Source organism: Lampetra planeri, chromosome 31, assembly GCF_965212315.1.
Source record: "Lampetra planeri chromosome 31, kcLamPlan1.2.h2, whole genome shotgun sequence".
NCBI classification, from domain to species: domain Eukaryota; kingdom Metazoa; phylum Chordata; class Hyperoartia; order Petromyzontiformes; family Petromyzontidae; genus Lampetra; species Lampetra planeri.
Genome location: NC_136137.1, coordinates 12,146,677 through 12,166,732, shown reverse-complemented (window position 1 = coordinate 12,166,732; position 20,056 = coordinate 12,146,677). Strand labels below are relative to the sequence as shown.

General features: G+C 46.7%; 1 long non-coding RNA gene across 2 annotated transcripts; it reads left to right on the top strand.

Annotated features, from left to right (window-relative positions):
* Positions 1-820: 820 nt before the first annotated feature.
* LOC144729237 (uncharacterized) lies at positions 821-10,517 on the top strand. Of its 2 annotated transcripts, none has more exons than XR_013587661.1 (3): positions 821-1,472; positions 4,803-9,217; positions 10,347-10,517. It is a non-coding gene; the product is annotated as an uncharacterized LOC144729237 (long non-coding RNA). The 2 variants fall into 2 exon arrangements; XR_013587660.1 differs by having other exon boundaries at positions 877-1,472; positions 8,507-9,217.
* The last annotated feature ends 9,539 nt before the right edge of the window (positions 10,518-20,056 follow it).

Here is a 20,056-nt window from a genome sequence, read left to right as displayed (position 1 = left end):
ATCAGCCGCACCTAGTTTACACAACAAAGGCTAATTCCTAACAGTGTGCTTCAGCCGCACCGAACCTCACAAAAATAATATTCAGGGCCCACCTTGGCTCCTCCCACCCTCATCCAGTATATATGCAAGGACTGTTTTCTTGGATTTTCTCCTACTTGATACAGCTATCGTGCTGTGACGGTTCCACCTGAAGACGGAAGCTTGTGTTGCCTCCGAAACGTCGTGATTTTTATTTTATTTTTTATTTTACTTTTATTAATTTAACTTTTTTATCTACGTGATTTTACCGAAAAAACCTAAGAATAGGAATTTCACTGTCGTTTGAAAAATTCGCAGGGTTTAGTGGCAGCATAAAATATTTAACCAACAAAAACAGGTAACTTATTCCAAACTGCTAAATTCTCAGGATAAACTCATTCGGTTGCCATATTCATTACTAACCCCACATCAATGTATGCAACATGTTAATTAGTACCGAAAATACGATTTTAAATATACGATGAAGGCTAGAAACTGACTTAAATAATGTTTCTCCTGTCACGAGAGCTGTCAGAATGTACCTGCGTCATTTTAACTGATGTTTCTTGTTCTAAGAAATGCAGTCATATTCGGGACTCCTGACGTCATTTCACAAACATAGTGCGTCAGAACCCTTTTGGGAAATGCATTATGCGCACCTGCCTGGCTAAATTTGAATAAATACGTCACTCACCTTCCTCACAAAAATAATATTCAGGGCCCACCTTGGCTCCTCCCACCCTCAACCAGTATATATATACAAGGACTGTTTTCTTGGAATTTCTCTTACTTGATACAGCTATCGTGCTGTGACGGTTCCACCTGAAGACGGAAGCTTGTGTTGCCTCTGAAACGTCGTGATTTTTATTTTATTTTTATTTTACTTTTATTAATTTGAATTTAAATGTTATATCTACGTGACTTTACCGAAAAAACCTAAGAATAGGAATTTCACTGTCGTATGAAAAATTCGTAGGGTTTAGTGGCAGCATAAAATATTTAACCAACAAAAACTGGTGACTTATTCCAAACTGCTAAATTCTCAGGATAAACTCACTCGGTTGCCATATTCATTACTAACCCCACATCAATGTATGCAACATGTTAATTAGTACCGAAAATACGATTTTAGAAATATACGATGAAGGCTAGAAACTGACTTAAATAATGTTTCTCCTTTCACGAGAGCTGTCAGTATGTACCTGCGTCATTTTAACTGATGTTTCTTGTTCTAAGAAATGCAGTCATATTCGGGACTCCTGACGTCATTTCACAAACATAGTGCGTCAGAACCCTTTTGGGTAATGCATTATGCGCACCTGCCTGGCTAAATTTGAATAAATACGTCACTCACCTTCCTTACTCACTTATAAAGCCCCTTGCAGGAGACCACAGCGAGACACCTGGAGAGAGCATCCATCGTGAGAAAACGCATTTCGGAACTGAGTCTCAAGGTTTGTTTTTTAAAAGCCCTTGTGCAAATACAGAAAATATGTATTTAATATGTATATATTTATAAAGGCTCTGTTGGTCAATTTCTCAAGCTTTCCCTCTTTTGGCCGGTACTCCAAGGGTGTGTAGCTATTGTTAATTATTAGTTGGCGTGTTTACCCAGGGAAACCTCACTGAGTCTCAATACTCTATTCGAGGAGGTTTCTGCCTCGTTTTCACAGTAGGCAGTGATGTTGCTCTGTGTGTAATCCCACTTGAGTAATTTTAAAGTAATTTTCAGCATTGGAATGTTTTGGCCAAGACAAGCTTAAATTTGTTTTCACAATCAGACCATTTCAAGTTCATGAGCTTGGCGGAGTGTTGCAGTGCGAGGACCATAATAGATAGTGACCGACTTGGGAAGGACTTAACCCACCCATGGTTAGATCACAGTTGATTGTGATGATGGGATGTGGTCAGAAAATTAGATGTGGGCGACTTTGTGATGTGTGCGTTTGAGTTAATTTTATTTGTTTACATGGATGTTCCCATTTAGCCAGGTTCCTGACTGTTTTACAAGGAATATTTGGTGGTGCGTGAGCACAGCAACAACACAGACAAAAACATCAACATTGCAGACAAGTACAGGGTCCTGAAGGAATATGGCACAACTAACAAACTCGGTATTTAACGGTCGTGAACTAAACACATGCGAAAAAAGTTTTAATATAATGGAAGCAAGATGCGCCAAAAAAGTTAGGTAGAGGTGAAAAAAAGCTCTGTGTTTTGGCCTAATAGGGTTAAACAGAGGGGGAGTGAAGGGAGTTAGTTTTAAATATTAATAAAAAGACACATCTGATGCTACGGGAGGGAGTTAGAGGAACAACATGGTCCTTTTTTAATTGTCTGATTTTATTAAACCCTTTGGGTTGAAGACAGCCCATTGATGGACTCTCTGGATTTCCATCCGGGAGAGATTCGAGTTGATGTACAGGTTGCAATGATGAGTTCTATAGGGAGCGTCAAGGGAAAAATGGAGGGCAGAGTGGAGAGAATGAGGAAGGCGAATTAAGAGGTGGATAAATAGTCGTGTCACAAGGCTGGATTTCAGTGTGGATGTGGCCTGCAGATGTAAAAAGCTTGCGTACTGCCACGGCCGTATAATTATGAACTGCGAGCGCATCACAATTTATGCAGATATTAGCATCACGTGCCGCTTTACTAATGATTAACTCTCGATGAATCGATACTCTAACGTGGCTGTCGGTTCGACACTGAGCGGAATCGATATTATAGACACCTAAATTCAGGTTTCACAAAACCTTATACAGTATTGGCAGAGGCGCGCCCCTATGGGACAACGCCACACATACTTTCTTCCATACATAGGCAGATAAATGATCGGTATTTTTGTCAGGTTTCGATTTTAAATGTTTCGAGTGCAACACCTGGCAGGCTTATGAGCACACAAAAGTTAAATTGAAAAGGACTGGCGTATCCTGAGCTGCGTTGCCAGGGAAACCGAGTCTACCCGTATGCTAATTACAGTCGACTCAATTATCCAAGCTAATGACGGGAAGGACGGCCGCATATAACACTGGTCTGCAGCCAAAATGCTTCTGAAATAAATGTAGTCCAACCTTACTAATTCTGGGTCACTGAGAATGAAAACGATGCTTAAAATTGTTGATTGGCTCTAGTTTTCAAGATATGCTACTGGGTCAGTATATACAACCCTTGACTTGGGAATGGCGGAGGATTAGTGAGTTATTAAGGGAAGGGATCTCAGTTTAAACCAGAAATGACTAAAATACATCTTTGACTGGGTTTGGACAGTACTTGCTTTTTGAGCAAAACAATTAATGATGCAATCTGAACCTGGTATTGCATCATACGTGATATGAATTGCATAATCTTATTCCTAGAAGTTATGGATGATGCAATCATAACTATACTTACATCCCTCTGGTGAAAAAAATGCCCTATATCAGCTCTAGAAATCACAGTGTCGTGCTATCTTATTTGTCAGTGTTTGATTTTGCAAAGGAACACATTTATGTTTAGCCAAAGCGAACAGAGATGCCTCGTACTTCTGTGAACAAACCAGATAACTACTGCTATGTTTGTGGTGAAGTCACATTTGCATCACAAAAGCCCAGTATAACCACTATGGTTAAGAAAGCCTATCACCTTTATTTTGGCTGCAAATTGGAGATCAGGACAAGATGTGGGCCCCACCCATATTCTGCAACACTTGTGCAACAAATTTTCGCCAGTGGTTGAACAGGAACAGAAAATCTATGCCCTTTACAGTGCAAATGATTTGGAGAGAGCCAACAGATCATATCAGCATTTGTTACTTCTGCATGGCACCTCCAGTTGGGAAAGGTGTGTCAAAGAAGAAAAGTGGACTGTGCAGTATCCAAACATTCCATCAGCTATATGCCCAGTACCCCACGGAGAAGAACTGCGGATTCCTGATGCACCAGAATCATTCTCACCTTGAGTCTGACGAGGGAGAGGATGAAACTTCTGGTCCTGAACCATCAAGGTCACATGACCTAGATTTTCTCCCATCCTCCTCCTCTGAACCACACCTCATAACACAAGGTGAACTGAAAGACATTGTCAGGAATTTGGAACTACCCAAGAGTAAGGCAGAGCTGTTGGGCTCAAGACTACAGCAGTGGAATATCCTGGCAGGTGATGTTATGGTTTCCATGTTCCATGACCATCAAAAGGATCTTGTCACATTCTTCTTCATGAAAGGTGATCTTGTTGCCTGCAACATCGATGGTGTGATGGCAGCCCTCAACATCGTTCATGATCCAGATGAGTGGAGACTGTTCATTGATTCATCGAAGATGAGTCTTAAAGCTGTTTAGCTGCATAATGGCAATGTTTTGCCATCAATTCCAGTTGGTCATGCAGCCCATATGAAGGAAACTTATGATAACATGAAACAATTTTTGAGGTGCATAAACTATGACCAACATCAGTGGCAGCTTTGTGGCGATTTTAAGGTTGTTGCTCTCTTGCTTGGTCTGCAGACTGGATACACAAAGTACTGCTGTTTTCTCTGTGAATTGGATAGTCGTGCGAGAGATTCCCATTACATCAAGATAGATTGGCCACTCCGACCGTCATTGGAGCCTGGGAGGAAAAGTGTTCAGCATCCACCACTTGCTGAATCAAGGAAGATTTTGTTACCACCCTTTCATATGAAGCTGGGTCTGATAAAGAACTTTGTCAAAGCCATGGACAAAACTCAAGCAGCTTTCAAGTACATCCGTGAAAAATTTCCAAGGTTAAGTAAAGCTAAGATAAAGGAAGGTGTCTTTGTTGGTCCTCAGATTCGTGAACTTCTTCGAGATGATGCAGTTGACAGTGCACTGCATGGCAAGGAAAAGACGGCATGGAAAGCACAACAAGGCAGACAACTACAGGGAGTTGGTGGAAACCGGAGGCGGGCCGTCAGGGCCAGCAAGGCCTTCTCTGCTGGCCTAGAGATTGTCAGAATCAGAAAATTTTAATTTTATTTTAAAAAATCATTAATGCTTCATGTATTTTTCAAAGTTCGTTCCCATCAGTCTATTAACGTCATTTCATTGCTACTCTCTCCCTCAGTTGCACTGCTTCCAGTGCAGCTCATAAATTCGAGCTTTTATCCAATCAGATTTTCCACCTGTGCTGTCTCCGGGTGAAAAATCTACCCTGAGGCCTTCAAAATTTCAAGTGAATCCCCTCTGCTGTTGAAGCATTTGGGGACGATGCTGTTGATTGTCATATGCTTTAACCAATCAGATTTCGAGTTTGCCATGTTGGGCGTATTCTTTGACACGCCGGAGCCTTCTAGCTTGCCTAGCCGCCTACATTAGCACTTTTCGTGTGGCGTGATCGGAGGGCCAGATAGCTAACTGAAGTAAAACTAGCTAGCACATAGCGTTGCATCATCAAAAATTTATTTAAACTTCATTTCGTGACGTTTAGATTTGTAGATGTAGTACTTTAGATTTTTTGTTTAGATTTTTACTTAGTCCTGTTGTTTTTTAACGCACAATGGCTGAAGGAGGAGAATAAATGGATTTGGTGGCAGATTTACTGGCAAAGCCTTTTTCGAGGAGGACCTTTCAAGAAAAGCCGGGCCTGTTACTAGCTATTTATTATTATTGCTTGCTTTAGGTCATTGCTGCTGGTGTGAATGCTATTCAAATTCAGTGGCCTGACTGTGCCTTTGAGTGTGCGTGGTGGCATGTGCGTTTAGGCCCAGCAGCTTGGCTGGAATTTGTGGGGAAGCCTGTTGAATCCTGATTGTGTTATTTGTGATTTACGGCATTTTTGCTTGCTTGGTGGTCGTATGAGTAAATGTGACTGGTTGTTGTGAGTTTGTTCTTGTTTCTTTGGTAATGACATTGATTTGAGCTATGCAATGTCTATTTGTGATGCAGCCTCCTGTCGTACTGTGTAATAGTGGAACATCCTTGATGGTTTCAGTCACTATGTAATTATGTCTCTGCAATTAGTGTATTTTAACTCTCATAGGTGTTGAGCTTCATGTTAAATCACTTTATTCCACTCGATAAAGGTTACTGTCACTGTAAATATCGGGTGGTTACGTCGAATGACAATATCGATAAGACTCTGTCTTATCGACAGACCTGTTCTTCACCTGAGGACGACTGCTTGCATTGTGGCCGAAACGTCGTGAGAATTATTTTATTATAATTTATTTTTTATTATTTTATTATTTCCATTCTACGTGACTTTACCGAAAGAACCAAGATGATAAATATTCTATAGCCCTAGTGTCATGAGGTTTATCTCGGCCTCGCCGTGCGCTGCGTTGCACCGCTAGTCGAGTAGATAACCATGTGTTCAATAAACCCTCGGAGCCAGGATGGCCGTCCAACTCCGATCGTCATTTATTGATTGTAACAGGTAAAACTGGTGAGAAAACACAGATACAGCATCTGTTATAATTTGGAAACACCCACACAATGAACACCACAGCATCAGAACATTGTCTCAGATAACAATAGATCCTGGAAGAACCAGGCCCCCACATTACCCCTGAACAACTAGACAAAGGCACAAGCTGGTGCGTTGCATACAGGCACATAGTGTATTCATCCCACTGCACCCCAAATGTACAGCATTACACTTAACACTAAACTGTGGATGAGATACTTCGTCATCACTCTCAGGATCGCAACATAGGCACAAGTCTGACTCGACCTACTAAATCACAAGTAACATCCACAATAAGGAAAGTCACAGGCTTCGTTACTAACTAGGCCTCGTATTTACTACAACAACTTAACGGCACCATAAAGGCATTTACATTGCTATAACGGTCATTCCAACATTACAACAGCATTTCCAATATTATAGGAATATAAACAACTTACAGATAATGCTTCTTAAGCTCCCACAATGGACAAGTGCGGCTGTGGTCTCACTGAGATGCGATGCGTGCCGCCATCTTGACTTATCTGTGTAATGGCTGACGCCCGCGTGGTACAGTGGAAATCTAACATCGTCACTTCCTGGTCACGTGACCAACATTAGCATCAAAAAACAGGAACTTCCTGTGAACGTACGCTCCCCATCTGCCGTGAGGCAAGACAAGGTTATTCGAAGGCAGTTTAATTGCGGGAGGATAGCACTTAAGGCCTCGGTGTAAAATACACGGCCCTCCACTGTTGGAAACCCTCCTCAAGGCATACAAAAGCCTTGACTGCAACATTTAACCAGGACATTGCAACAATGGATAAACGCTATCAGGGCAAATGGAGCCCATCAATGCTTGCGGACTATTGCTGGGCAGTGACAAGAGATGCTCCATTTAATGAATACAAGAGACAAGCCAAGAAGCGCCGAGTAGACACTGAATAAGGACTAAACTATGTACTTATATATACATAATAGTTTTTTGCCTTTTGTTTCATAATACATTTTATTTATATAACTATTTTGCTGATTTTTAAAGTGTTACATGAACAGGACAGGTGACATGTTATCATGTTAAGCAACCATAAACACATGAAAAGACCTAGGTTTACAATTTATGAGTAGAACTCTACTATCTACACAATATACATAGACGTAAAATGTAAAAACTTGGGAACAGTAGCCAATCAGTTGTTTTAATTGTCATATTTGAATTCAGCACATCAAAATCCATAATAAACAGCACATTTCATCTCTGAAGCAGACGACGTCTAAAAAATTGTAGACCAGTGGAAGTAAAAATCACAGATAATCCAATTCTTTACATTTTTACGCGGGTCTCTATGCCAAAAACGAACGATCGACCAATCGATGCGCGTGCTCAGTGATACCACTTTCCTGTTCCCGCGCAGATGAATCCGCCCACAAAGTGGACAGCAGCATAGCCACGCCAATCAACATCAAACTCTGCCCACTGTTGTAGAGATATGCAACTACTATACTGTTGAGGCAATAACGTGGGTTTTGGATTAACCGGAGCACATATTTGTTCAGTTTAAGCACATGACTTTTTCTAAATATTTCCAGGACTAACAATGTATAAATGCTTTTAGATGTTTAATTTGGGCCTAAGGGAAATTCCATGAGTTGTTAATTTATGTTAAAATTTGAGGTGCCTGAGTCGTGACGTCACTGAGTCATGGCTTTGTTGTGCGCTTCATTGTGGGCAGCTTGAACCATGGAAACGACACATTTGTTTTGAGTGAACAAGAGTGTGAAAAACGGCCTAACAAATATTAATCCTATCCCATGCACCAGTTTTGCTACTTTGTGAGCGATCACACAAATCCCGATGTTTTTCATCGACAAATTATTAACTTATGTGAAAGTTCTTTATCTCTAGGAGTGACATTCGGAAATTCAAATGGTTAAATGAAGGATACTGACTGACTGACAACCTCCCTGGGTTTTAGCATGCAATGATGCAAATCCACGACTGAGGGTTGTGATTCGGTCTGAGAATGATGTCTCATTTGTATTGTTACTGAATGGTTCTGTCTCGTTTATACAGGTTTTTTTTCTCACCGTGTGCATTTTTCATTTGCAGTGGCTGTCTCTACAGTAGAGCGGCTTTGGCAGAATACCCATACACAGAGAGTGACCATGCAATCCCATCATCTCGCACCAGGTCTACGTATCAGGACAGATGGTCGGTCCTTTATTCCACTTGGACTTGCACGGAAACCCATCTCGGTTTCCCGTCTAATGATTGGCCACGACACTACCAATGCACCACCATGGGCGGTAACCTCACAGCAGCAGGAGAGTTCACGCTTACACGTTAGACCCCCATCACACGCGGAGCCAGATTTTGCCAAAAATGAGTCACAACGCCAGCATGTTCCACATCAACCAACTTCTGCCACCCGTCGAGCCAAAGCCTTTAGTGAAAACGAACTTGAGATACTGGTCGTTGAGTTTTTGAAGAGGCGTCAAAATTTGTTGAAAACTGGTGCGAAGAAACCCAGTAATCATATCAAAATGTTTACCTGGAACCAAATCGCTCAGGCTTTCAAGGCTAAGGGGTTCGACCACCGCAATATTGCAAGCTGCCAAAAGCGGTGGCGTGACCTGAAGCGGAGTGCCTTAAATAAAGTGGACCTCGAGAAGCTAAGGAGGTCGAATCCTGGTTGGCAATTTGAAGCATCTCCCTCACCCCTCACCAGAGCTGAGAATAAGTTGTTGAAAAGCTTATATCCAGAGAAGTGGAAGTGGATGATTGGTGTTGATACAGCAATCACAATAACTACATCTACAGGTATAACCATTCTTCGTATGTTCTTCTTGTCGCAATTGCATATTGAATGACATATCATTAAGATGGAAACACACACCCAGTCACACAAATACCCAACAGCAATAGTAACAATTTAGTGCTACATGATGCCATCATCTTTTCAATGGATATGCCAACGTTATTACGCTTTCACGGCACGCAGATTGGCAACGGCTAACTTACAAGTCAGTCAATTCTTAATTGTACGCCGTAATCCATTGAGGAAGGCCTATTCCGCAAGATAACTCTGAGGTAGAATATTACCAATGCAAACATGAAGATAGCATGTTGCAAATATGATAACGTACAAATCAAGACAAATAGCTCAAAGATGTTGGGGAAAAAAAACATATCACTAGGTCGACAGAGACCAAGCAAGTAGTTCGCTCATGATAGCGAAATAATTTTCAGCGATTTTTAATCAACAGATGCTCGACTTTATGGGAACCTCATTTGCCAGTAAAAATATGATAATAAGTTTTTTGCGCCTTTTGGCGTCATCTGGTCCAACCCATGTGAGACTAGGCTCTAAGGAAAGCTGTCTCGGGTGTGGACCAATCAACTTCAAGGACAGTGCACATTATCAGAGTTATGTTCTTTTGTTTGTATTATGACTGCAGGTATTGCGGTCTATGCAAACATGACTCCTTGTAAAAAGGTGTCAGTTTTGTTGCCAGATAGAAGGGTAAAAAACCAATTATCAGATGCTCGACTTGTATTTTTTTCATGATCGTCACTCATCTGCATCCTGTTGTTGCTGGAAGGCACCTGTTTGACTCTCTTTCACCGAAGATGATTTTCATACCACATACATCGGCATGTTCTTTGAACTACCTCTACTATATCTTGTGCAGATTCCACTCCAACTGCCCAGACACCCTAACCCCAAGTGACTAGTCTGATAAAGCATATTTTTCAGTCATGAAGGATCCCATTAAGGTTACTTCGATACAGTGCCATTTTCTGTTTGACAATCAGCAAAATAATAATTGCCAAAGGTAGAGCAAATCACACATTCCTTACGAGCACTTTCAATTCTTTTCAATATATTTGTCAATATAGAAATGCAATAATGCTGATCATTCTGGTGTGTATCTTTTGTTATTTTCAGGAAATTATGACAAGCCGGAAGAGAACCAACACCGGTATTCACCATTAACGGAATATGAAAATACAGCTGAACAGCTGGAAATGGTTGAGGAAAGCGAATATATATCGAATGATATGCAGGGCAACGACCATCAGTCTGATGACAAAAAAGAAACTTGGAAATGGGTGGAAAGCCAGTTATCACAGGCGAGTGTCAAAGTAGAGGAAAGGGCAACATCACTAGCAGAAGCTCTCCATGAGCTTAGACAGCTAACACAGTCGCTGCGGCAAGAGCTTCAAGGTTCTGCTGCTGGGCCCTCTGGCTGCCAGTAATTAATTTAATAACAAGCTCCCTATAATGCTATACTATGTAATTATGAGTCTAATCAATAAGTATAATCTAATCAAATAACATGCGCGGATTATTGGTTTAATATTAAAATACGCGTAATCCACTTCAAATGGACGTTAAAGATCCCTGACCTCAGTGAAAACGAGTAGGCCATTGTTTGCTGGCGTTATGGACCACATTTTCCAAATTCTAAATATTACCCAAAAATGCCTCCAGTTGGGATTACATTCACAGAGCAACAATCACCGACCTCTATTGGCAAATTTAAGCCCGATTGCAGGCCAAGTGCGGTGTCACCTTATGCCCCATAGGGGCAGCTGCCATTGGGGGTCGTCGAGACTGGTCCACATAGCAAGTATAGCCCCCGACCGGCACACATACCCGTTTCTAGCACAGGTGCTGAGTCACCTTTTTTCTGCCACTAGGGGTGATCATTAAAATGTGTTGAGATGAGATGTAATCTTCATCGCTCATTGTTTTGAGACGCTTCAGTGTAAAGGCGCGCGGCTCTACCAAAACAAATCTACATTATTATGATTATGCTGTTGTACGTGTTATTGTTTGCATGATGTTCTTGTTCATAAAATATTCATATATCAATCTTTTTGTCGTTTCTTGCTTCATTACATACGTCACTTATATTTTCTTTTAAACTTTCCATCAATAGAATTTGCAAGAACCAACAATGTGCATGTATGTAAAGGAGGCTGAGTCTCGTGTCCGGTATAGCGTCATTACCTGCAATTAGACGGAAAGCTGCTGGAGATCTGTGCCAGGTCTTTCCCTGTCTCGTGACCCTTGTGAAGAATTTGACCAACCAAGAAGGAGTGCGTGGGCCAAGGTGCTTTTAGAACTCAGCAGAGAACTTGTCATAAACCTACAGCGGTGCGAGATGTAATACCGTTTAAAACATTGTTCAGTTCAGTCACTATAAAAAATATCTGGGCAGGTTCTGGTTTGATGTCTGGCGAAAGGTCTTCCATCTCTTTATAGGTGCCTTTTAACTTCCTTTTCCAATTGCGCTCTTGTCATATGGAATAGATGGCTAGTTACTTAGTTTCATGCCACTGCAAAATGACATAGTAGACTCCAACACTTCCGGCTGGAATTAATCAAGTCCAATTTCTCAGTCATTTCCACCAATCTGGCTCGGCAAGCTGCTTCCAGATATCTGATCAGATCATCGGCCACGTTTGGGCCGTCGAGATAGGGAGTGTAGGCAGGGTGGCTGCCACGTGGAATGTCCACGTAAGCTACTTTGTAGATGGCGCCATGAAAATATCTGTAAGCTGCATCCATTATAATGTAAGTTTGCTGCGTAACAATGCACCTCGCAGGAACAGTTTCTCAGGGTGCATCTTCCCCACCAGCGGTGCAGCTTTAGAGGGAACCGGATGTGTTTCATGCTGGCCAGCCCCAGCACCACCAAGAGCTGGACGCCTGTCTGGCAGACCCACAAGCACCGAGACCGCACCTGTGAGCAACACCGTTTGACAGTGCCCCTCAATCTCTATCTTCAGCTCCCTCCTTCTCAGCCAGTTGCTTGGCCAAACTTAAAGTACATTTTTTTTTGCTAATTTCATTTGTTGCACGGATGATCCCGTTTAGCTAATTCTCTGGCTATTTTACAGTGTAAATCCGCGGTGTGTGAGCACCGCACCAAAAAAAAACAAACACAACACCGTCAATTTTGCAGGGTCCTTAAGGAAAATTGCACATATAACAAACGAGGTATTCAAAAACAGTGCAAGTGTAATATGAAAAGTTAGTTACTGTTGCATGCAAGCTCTTTATTTTAGTCTAACATGGAGCTCTGCGACGCATCTCTGTAACTACGAGACGCGCTGACGTAACATCGAGGCTATAGAGACCCTCGGATGCAACGCGGATAAAGTAAAAGTGATGTGTTGCTCAGAGGAGCATTGAGACAGCGCTCACCTTTTTACAGTCCCAAGTCAGTGGTGGAAATTACAAGTTCTTATGGCAGAGGACAGTCCATCAATAATACTGGTAGGAACCACCTGGTTCCACCAGCCCACAGGGGATTATTGTGTCCATCTGTCCGTCGTGCATACAAAAATGGGAGGGGTGGGGCTGGGTGGAGAGGGGAGGGTGAGGAGGGGCTGGGTGGGAGGGGTGGGGCTAGGTGGGGAGGGGCTGGTCACCCCGTGGTGCCCTTATAAAACTCAACGTTTAACCTACTCACGCCGGCTTGTGCCCGCCCTCACAGTCGGCCATATTTGCGGAATACACCACGCCGCCGTTGGCCCTGGCCATTGACCGAGCAACCCAACGCTCCTACCAGCTCCCTCCGCAGGAATGTGTTTTTTTTTGCTGTGCTTATGCACCTGTGGAGGCTGCTCGCCTCTTTCTCCATCGTCCCCTCCGTATCATTACCCCCTTGCTGTCTGGTGGGGTCCGGACTTTCGTCCCCCATCTGCTCCCTATTCTGTACCCCCGTGAGTGCTGCGGATCGTGTGTGCATGCTCCCCCTGCGCTGATGTTGGCCGCGGAGCGCAAGTTGCCGCCGCCGTGCGCGCGAGATAAACAGCACAACAATGCGCAGCCGATTACGCGCTCGAGCCGCGGGGTTGGGGGTCAGGGGCCCACCACCGCGCCGCACTTACGCAAGTAACGAGCACACGCACGATCGCACAAAGCTAACAGCTTCAATGCGCACAGCGATTTCGCACACGCGAGCGGGGCACACGCCGACACAACGACTCGTCCCCTCCCGCACTCGCACGTGTACATCAACACAAGTATCGTACAAGGACAATTCTCCTCTCACACGGCTGCGTAGGCACGCAAACACACAAAAGCGCTCTCCCTCCTCCTCCTCTCGCTCCCCCCAGCCGTGCGATCACAGCGCGCTCCGGCGCCGCGGCTCGCGGGTTCACCGTGTGCGGCTTGCGGGTTTTACCGTGCGCGGCTTGCACACACGTGAGCGACGCCCACGCTCGAGCGAGAGCACGTAAAACCCCCCTCTTGCGCGGCCGCGCGTTTATACAAATACACTGTGCGCTCCCCGGGCGTCAACACACACACCTCCGTACCCGCACAATCGTACAGAGACCACGGCCTTTACGCATACAACGACCACACACCCGCGAATGCAGCGCACGCTAATACCACGTGCAACAATACCCAACAACACGGTTTTATTACTACGCTCGAGATTTTATTAGCGCTTGTTAACCAACCGAGCCACCCGTGTGTGTGTGCGGGCCAGCAAGGCGCTTCTAACCCACACTCTGGTGGCGTGCAGCCCTATTCTATGCTGCGCTCTCTGTTAAACTGCTTTCCTCTCGTCCTTACCCCGAACTAACCCTTCTCCCACGGATCCTACTCTCCGCTCTGAGGTGTTGTAAGGCGCGTAATACGATACCGTCTGTAGTCCTTGGTGGCCTTGCGGCGCTCAGATCGTCCTGCAGACAATCTAGCGGCTCGCCCGATGACTCCTTCGTCGCTGACTCCGTGTCAAAACTCCAGAAGAAGAGGCCCTCCCCTACTCTGCCCTCCGTCTTTTATACTATTCACATCAAAGGCTAGGCGCCCCCGTCCCGACCGCCTTGGTCTCTCGACCAATCCTGAGCCTAGGATTTCCCGCCCTTTTGCGATCCCGCCGGCTTTTGATCTTTCGACTAATCAGTAGCCCCGGGTCCGTCACTCTCCTTGTCCTCGGTTACATCAATGGCTCGGCGCCTTCGCCCCCGACCGCATTGTTCTCCCGACCAATCAGGAGCCCCAGACCCGTGGCGCCCTCCGCCAACGCTGCTTTTTTTTTGGCCCTGATCCCAGCTATCCGCCTTGCTGACCCGTGTTTGTGTTTGTATGCGTTTCTAACTGCGGGGCTCTCTGAGCTCGCCGTGGTCGTGCGATCTCAAATTCGCCCACGGCGCCGCAGTGTTACTTGGCCTGGGAAGGGTCCTGTCAAATTCCCTGGCCCTGAGAAACCGTGGGGTAACCCCCCGAGGGGGCCCTCGGGTGAAAACTCAGGGTAGGTGACCCGACCACGAGGCCCTACGTGGGTGCGGGTGCGTGCTTATGTGGGGGGGGTGATGGGGGGAAGTGCAGTGGGGGAAGCCGGGCGGCTCCCTGGCTCGGCAGAGCGGCCCCGTCGCTGTGGCACCACACACCACGGATCTTATTTGTAAAACAACCAGAAAACTGGCGATACGGGATCATCTGAAACAAATCAAATGAACTCAATAGGACAACCACTGTTGACTTCCCAACAAAGGGATAGTAATTTTATCGACCCCCGAAGGGGTTATAGGCCGAGTCGACTCCCAACCAGGATCACAACTCGCAACCTTCAAGATTGCGAACCGCTCACTCGACCCGGCCGGTGACGTTATCACAAATAATAATAATTCAATTTGTAACGCGCGCAAATTTACGGACAAGGTGAGTTTGTAAGTCTATCTTGAAGGATACGATTGAGGTGATGCTGCGAATGTGCAGAGGGATAGTGTTCCAGACTGTTGGGGCTGCCACCGAGAAGCGGCGCATAGACATGACCATCCTGGATCTTGGTATCAAGAGGAGGTCGTGAGTCGCGCTGCGCAGGTATCTGCCGTGTGCTGAGCTGCAAGTTGTCAATAATGAAGAAAGGTACGGCGGGCAGGCAGATATGAAGGCATTGTGGCAGAGGCGATGGGTAGCCAGTTGAGGGCACGGAGACAGGCTAGTGAGTCGAGACGGGGATGAGTGTGGCCAATGACGACGTGTGCAAGGTTGTTTTGTAGTCTTTGAAGTTTTTTTTAGGTTGCCAGTGGAGGTCCGGACTAGGACGAAGTTGTAATAGTCAAGGCGAGACCCAACTATGCAACATGCCAATGCGTTGGCAATTTCAGTGGAGATTAGAGGACGTAGGTGTCTGATAGCCTTCAGGTGAAAGTTACATGAACTGATGATATGGTTGGTTTTACGGTCGAAGGATAAAGTTGAATCTAGGATGACGCCGAGGTAGCTGAAGTGATCGGTGAACCTGATGCTGTGACCGAAGATGTGTATGTGTGTTGGGAGTGCTGATGAGTTGAGACGTTGCTTGGTACCTAACATGATGGCCACTGACTTATTCGGATTAAGGGCTAGGTTGTGTGCAGTGAACCACTGTTGCAAGGCAGTGGTACATTCCGAGAGCCTCTCGAATCCAGATGCATTGCTAGAATCGATGGCGGTGAATAGAATAGTGTCATCCGCGTATGAGTGGTGCTTAACACTGAAGCTTGCGATGAGCCGGCCGATCGGGGAAGTGTAGCATGTGAAGAGCAGGGGACCTAGTACAGAACCCTGGGGAACCCCGCATAATGCTATTGTTTCAGGCGATGTGGACGTGCCCACCCTGACTGAAGATTGCCGGTCAGAAAGGTACGAAACTATCCACTTGAGTGCTGAGCCACATATACCGAAGTCAGATTTCAGGAGGGAAGTAAGGAGCGAGTGGTTGATGGTGTCGAAGGCTAACGAAATGTCCAGACTTACAAGTGCAACAGTTGAGCCGGAATCAATGATCGTTAAAATGTCATCGGGCACTCTAGTGAGTGCTGTTTCTGCAGAGTAGTTTTGACGGTAAGCTGACTGGAAGCAGCAGTAGTTTGCGGAGGAGGTGATGTGTGGTTTTAGCTGGGCGAGGGCTAGTCGTTCAAGGAGTTTAGAGAGGTTCGAGAGATTAATGATGGGACGATAACTAGATGGGCCATCCGGGTCGAGACTTGGTTTCTTTAACAAGGGAGAAACCAGGCCAGATTTGAGGTTGGATGGAAAACACCCCATAGAGAATGAGGCATTTGCGATGTTCCTGATCATGATGGCGAGTTCCGGAGCACATTGCTTGAACAAGGAACCTGGGAGCACGTCGAGTGGAGATAACTTCAATTGAAGTGATTCAATTAAAAAGAAAACGTCTTTTGTAGACGTCCTCGCTCCTATTCATTGCTCCCCGGGTGTGATCGTGTGCAGTCAACATTATTTTACCTTATCTCTACCTCGCGTCGTTTCCTGTGGCGTGCGTGCACCTGCGTCTTAATTTCTTTGAATTACCACAAAGGAAATGTACGTACATGCTGTGGTTCACACACACATATCGACTTTTTCAATCTAAGAATGTATTAATTTGAACTGTTTAAAACATGTGAAAACTCAAGACACCAGGATACGTCTTATTTTCAACAGTAACCTACGTTATCAACATAACTAAAGAAATGTAAATAAATATAAAATACAGCAACCCCCCTCCTCCCAATCAAACATATATATAAACAAAACCAACTGTTCACCTAAGAAATCGAAGCTATTTCACAAACATAACTGTATATGGTATCAACATTAAACATTTAATCTAGATTTGAAGTTTTCGTGACTGCAGGGATCCATACTCTTACCCGCCGTAGCTAACCATTGTTATAACGCTGTGGGCTCTCATGATATTGTTTTTTCCGAGTCCAAGGTACTCTGCAAACCTTCAGGCTACCATCAAAGGTTTATACACGAAGCCATACAAATATACAAACATAGAAATAACTTCAACCGAGAACATGGATACAAATTGAGCAATCATTGGAAGGATGTTATTAACCAGGTAAAACCCAACTGATTTTGTAGTGGTTGTCGTCTATCATATTTGCCGGGTACTACTACTCTATTTGTTCCCCTCCACATCCCCAGCTCTCTCGGCCTCCCACTCCCAGCCCCGCCCACTCCCCCCCAGCCTCGCGTCCCTCTCCTGGCGTCCACCCAGCGCTCCCCCTCCCCCTACCCAACCCCCTCCCCCCACCCCTCCCTCTCCCCCCTTGCTCCTCCCCCTTTCTTGCCTGTGTAGTGGTGATACGCGCTGGGGTAGGGATCGCGTGCCAGCGCGTAGTGATTGGCTGTGTGTGTGGTGACGCGCGCTGACGGTGAAGGATCAGGGGTCAGCGCGGGGTCGTGGGTTATGTGGTGCTGATTGGCTGTGTGCCGGTGACGCGCTTGAGAGGGAGTGATCGGGTGGCAGCGCGGCGTGATTGGTTGGGGAGTGGTAACACGCGCTGGGGAAAACGGATCGTAGGAACAGCGCGTCGTGATTGGTTAACTAAGGAGCGATGCTCACGTCGAGGTCCGCATCCGCTCCGTCTCCCGTGAGCGGGGACTATATAAGGTGATGCACACAGGCGCACAGGGAGAGTGTAACCAGCGAAGACTGAAGACGGAGAGGAAGAGATAGGGCCCTGTGGTACCTAGTCCCGCTGTCCTGTAGGGACCGGGACTCTGTGTAACCCAGAGGCGGAGTGCAGGGTGAGCATGCAGTGTGAGCATGCAGTGTGAGCATGCAGTGTGAGCATGCAGTGTGTGTAGCCAGAGGCATAGGGTCTACACGAGTTAAGTGAAGTGTGTGTAGCCAGAGGCATAGGGTCTACACGAGTTAAGTGAAGTGTGTGTAGTCAGAGGCATAGGGTCTACACGAGCTAAGTGAAGTGTGTGTAGCCGGAGGCATAGAGTCTACACGAGTTAAGTGAAGTGTGTAGTCAGAAGAATAGAGACCACACGTTGTATCGAGACAGTAGTCAGAAGAATAGAGACCACACGTTGTATCGTGACAAGTCAAGATTTAATAAAAAGTGTGTTACCCGTCAATGAGTTTCCTGCCGTCATTTCCAATACTACAACTGGCGTCAGAAGTGAAACAGTCTTCCAAGCATGGATACAAGGAAGACCCGTCGGACCCACGGGATTGACCGTGAGGATAACCTTGACGACTCGGGCCAGCTGGCATCGGGGGGTGAGGACAAAGAATTGCCCACGCTGCAGGATCCGCCGACGGCGCCGGGCGAGCGACTGGGGACCGATGCCGTGCTCCGCGAGGCGCACTCCCGTCCGGCGGAGCTGCTGCTCGCCGCCGCGTCCATCCTGGTGGAAATCAGCTCGTCGGCAGGAGCGGGGACGGCGGCGGACATTCTACAGAGTCGCCCCGCAGATTCCCGCCAAAATGACTTGGCGATTCCCGCCATTTCATCTGCGCCGACTTTTGGCGGGAACGGCGACCGCCACGTGGCGGCGGTTCTCCAAGCGCGCCCGCTTACGTCATCAACGCGCGCTGCGGACCGCCATCAGACACCCGCCACTGGGGCCGCCATCTTACACACCGACGGGGCGGCGGAGAGGAACCACGAGGCAGAGGACGACTTCATCTTTCAACAGCGCCTTCCCACATTGTCAGCCTTCAAGGCGGAAGGCGGGGACTGGGGCCAATTTCAGCGCAGGTTTTTGGCGCATCAGGAGATGTCCGCCTGGTCCGACACTACGGCGCTGCGGGCACTGACTGCCATGTTGGACGACAACGCGCTCGCGGCCTTCACGTCCGCAGGGAGGTCGGACCGCTCCACGCTTAAGGCTGCGCTGGGTCTCATGGCCAAGGTCTACGGACCTCCCTCGGCATGTCGCCATCATTTTTATGCAAGGCGGAAGGCGGACACGGAGACCGCGCTCGCCTATCGCACGGCGTTGCTGGCTCTCGCCGACGCCGCGTTCCCTCGTATGGACGAGGAGGGCCAAGATGCGATGGTTTTGGAGCAACTGCTCAAGTTGGCGCAGGACCTGGGGGTCCCCATCAACACGGCCGACGAGATCGATATTTCTTCCTTGCGGGTCGCTACAAGTATACAAGCGCACGAGGTCCTTCAACGTAAACAGGGGGTCGTCTGCAACGCTGCCGTGGCCTCAGCTCCGGGGCCGGTAGTCACCGAACCCCAAGTCGGCAACCCACGAGAGGAGGCGTTCACCGCGGGACGACCAGGGGACTGGAGGTCGGGGGGTCGTTCGCCTCTGCGATCGGCCCGCAAGCTGGAGCAACCGAGATCTCCGACGACCCTCATCACGTGTTATAACTGCGGCCTCCGGGGCCACGTGGCGTCCGGTTGCCGCGCTCCACGTCAGCGCGCCATGGGACCTCGGCTGGACGACGACCAAGGCCCCAAGTCATCCCCACTAACCCCGGCAAGTCGCGGCACCTCACATGCTCGGCCTACATGCTCGACACACATGGGCCGTCGCGTTGCGGCGGAGGAGAGCCGGTTAGGGCTCGGGGATTCGGTTCGGCGAGGGGGGTTCGGCCAGGACCGGGGAGACATTAAATGGTCGGAGTTGGGGCACAGAATAGTGGCTGCCTCAGCGGGTTCATCCGTCGTTATGGGATCTATTGATGGGGTCGAGGTCAGGGTGTTAGTGGACACGGGGGCGTCGGCGACTATTATATCCGACCTCATTTACAACATTCTCCCCGTCCAATGTCGTCCGCTGCTCCCAGTGGATGTGCCATTTTACGCCGCTAATGGGGGATCGTTGGGCATTATCGGTGTTGTGTATACGCCCCCTTTTTATTTTATTTTTTTATATTATTT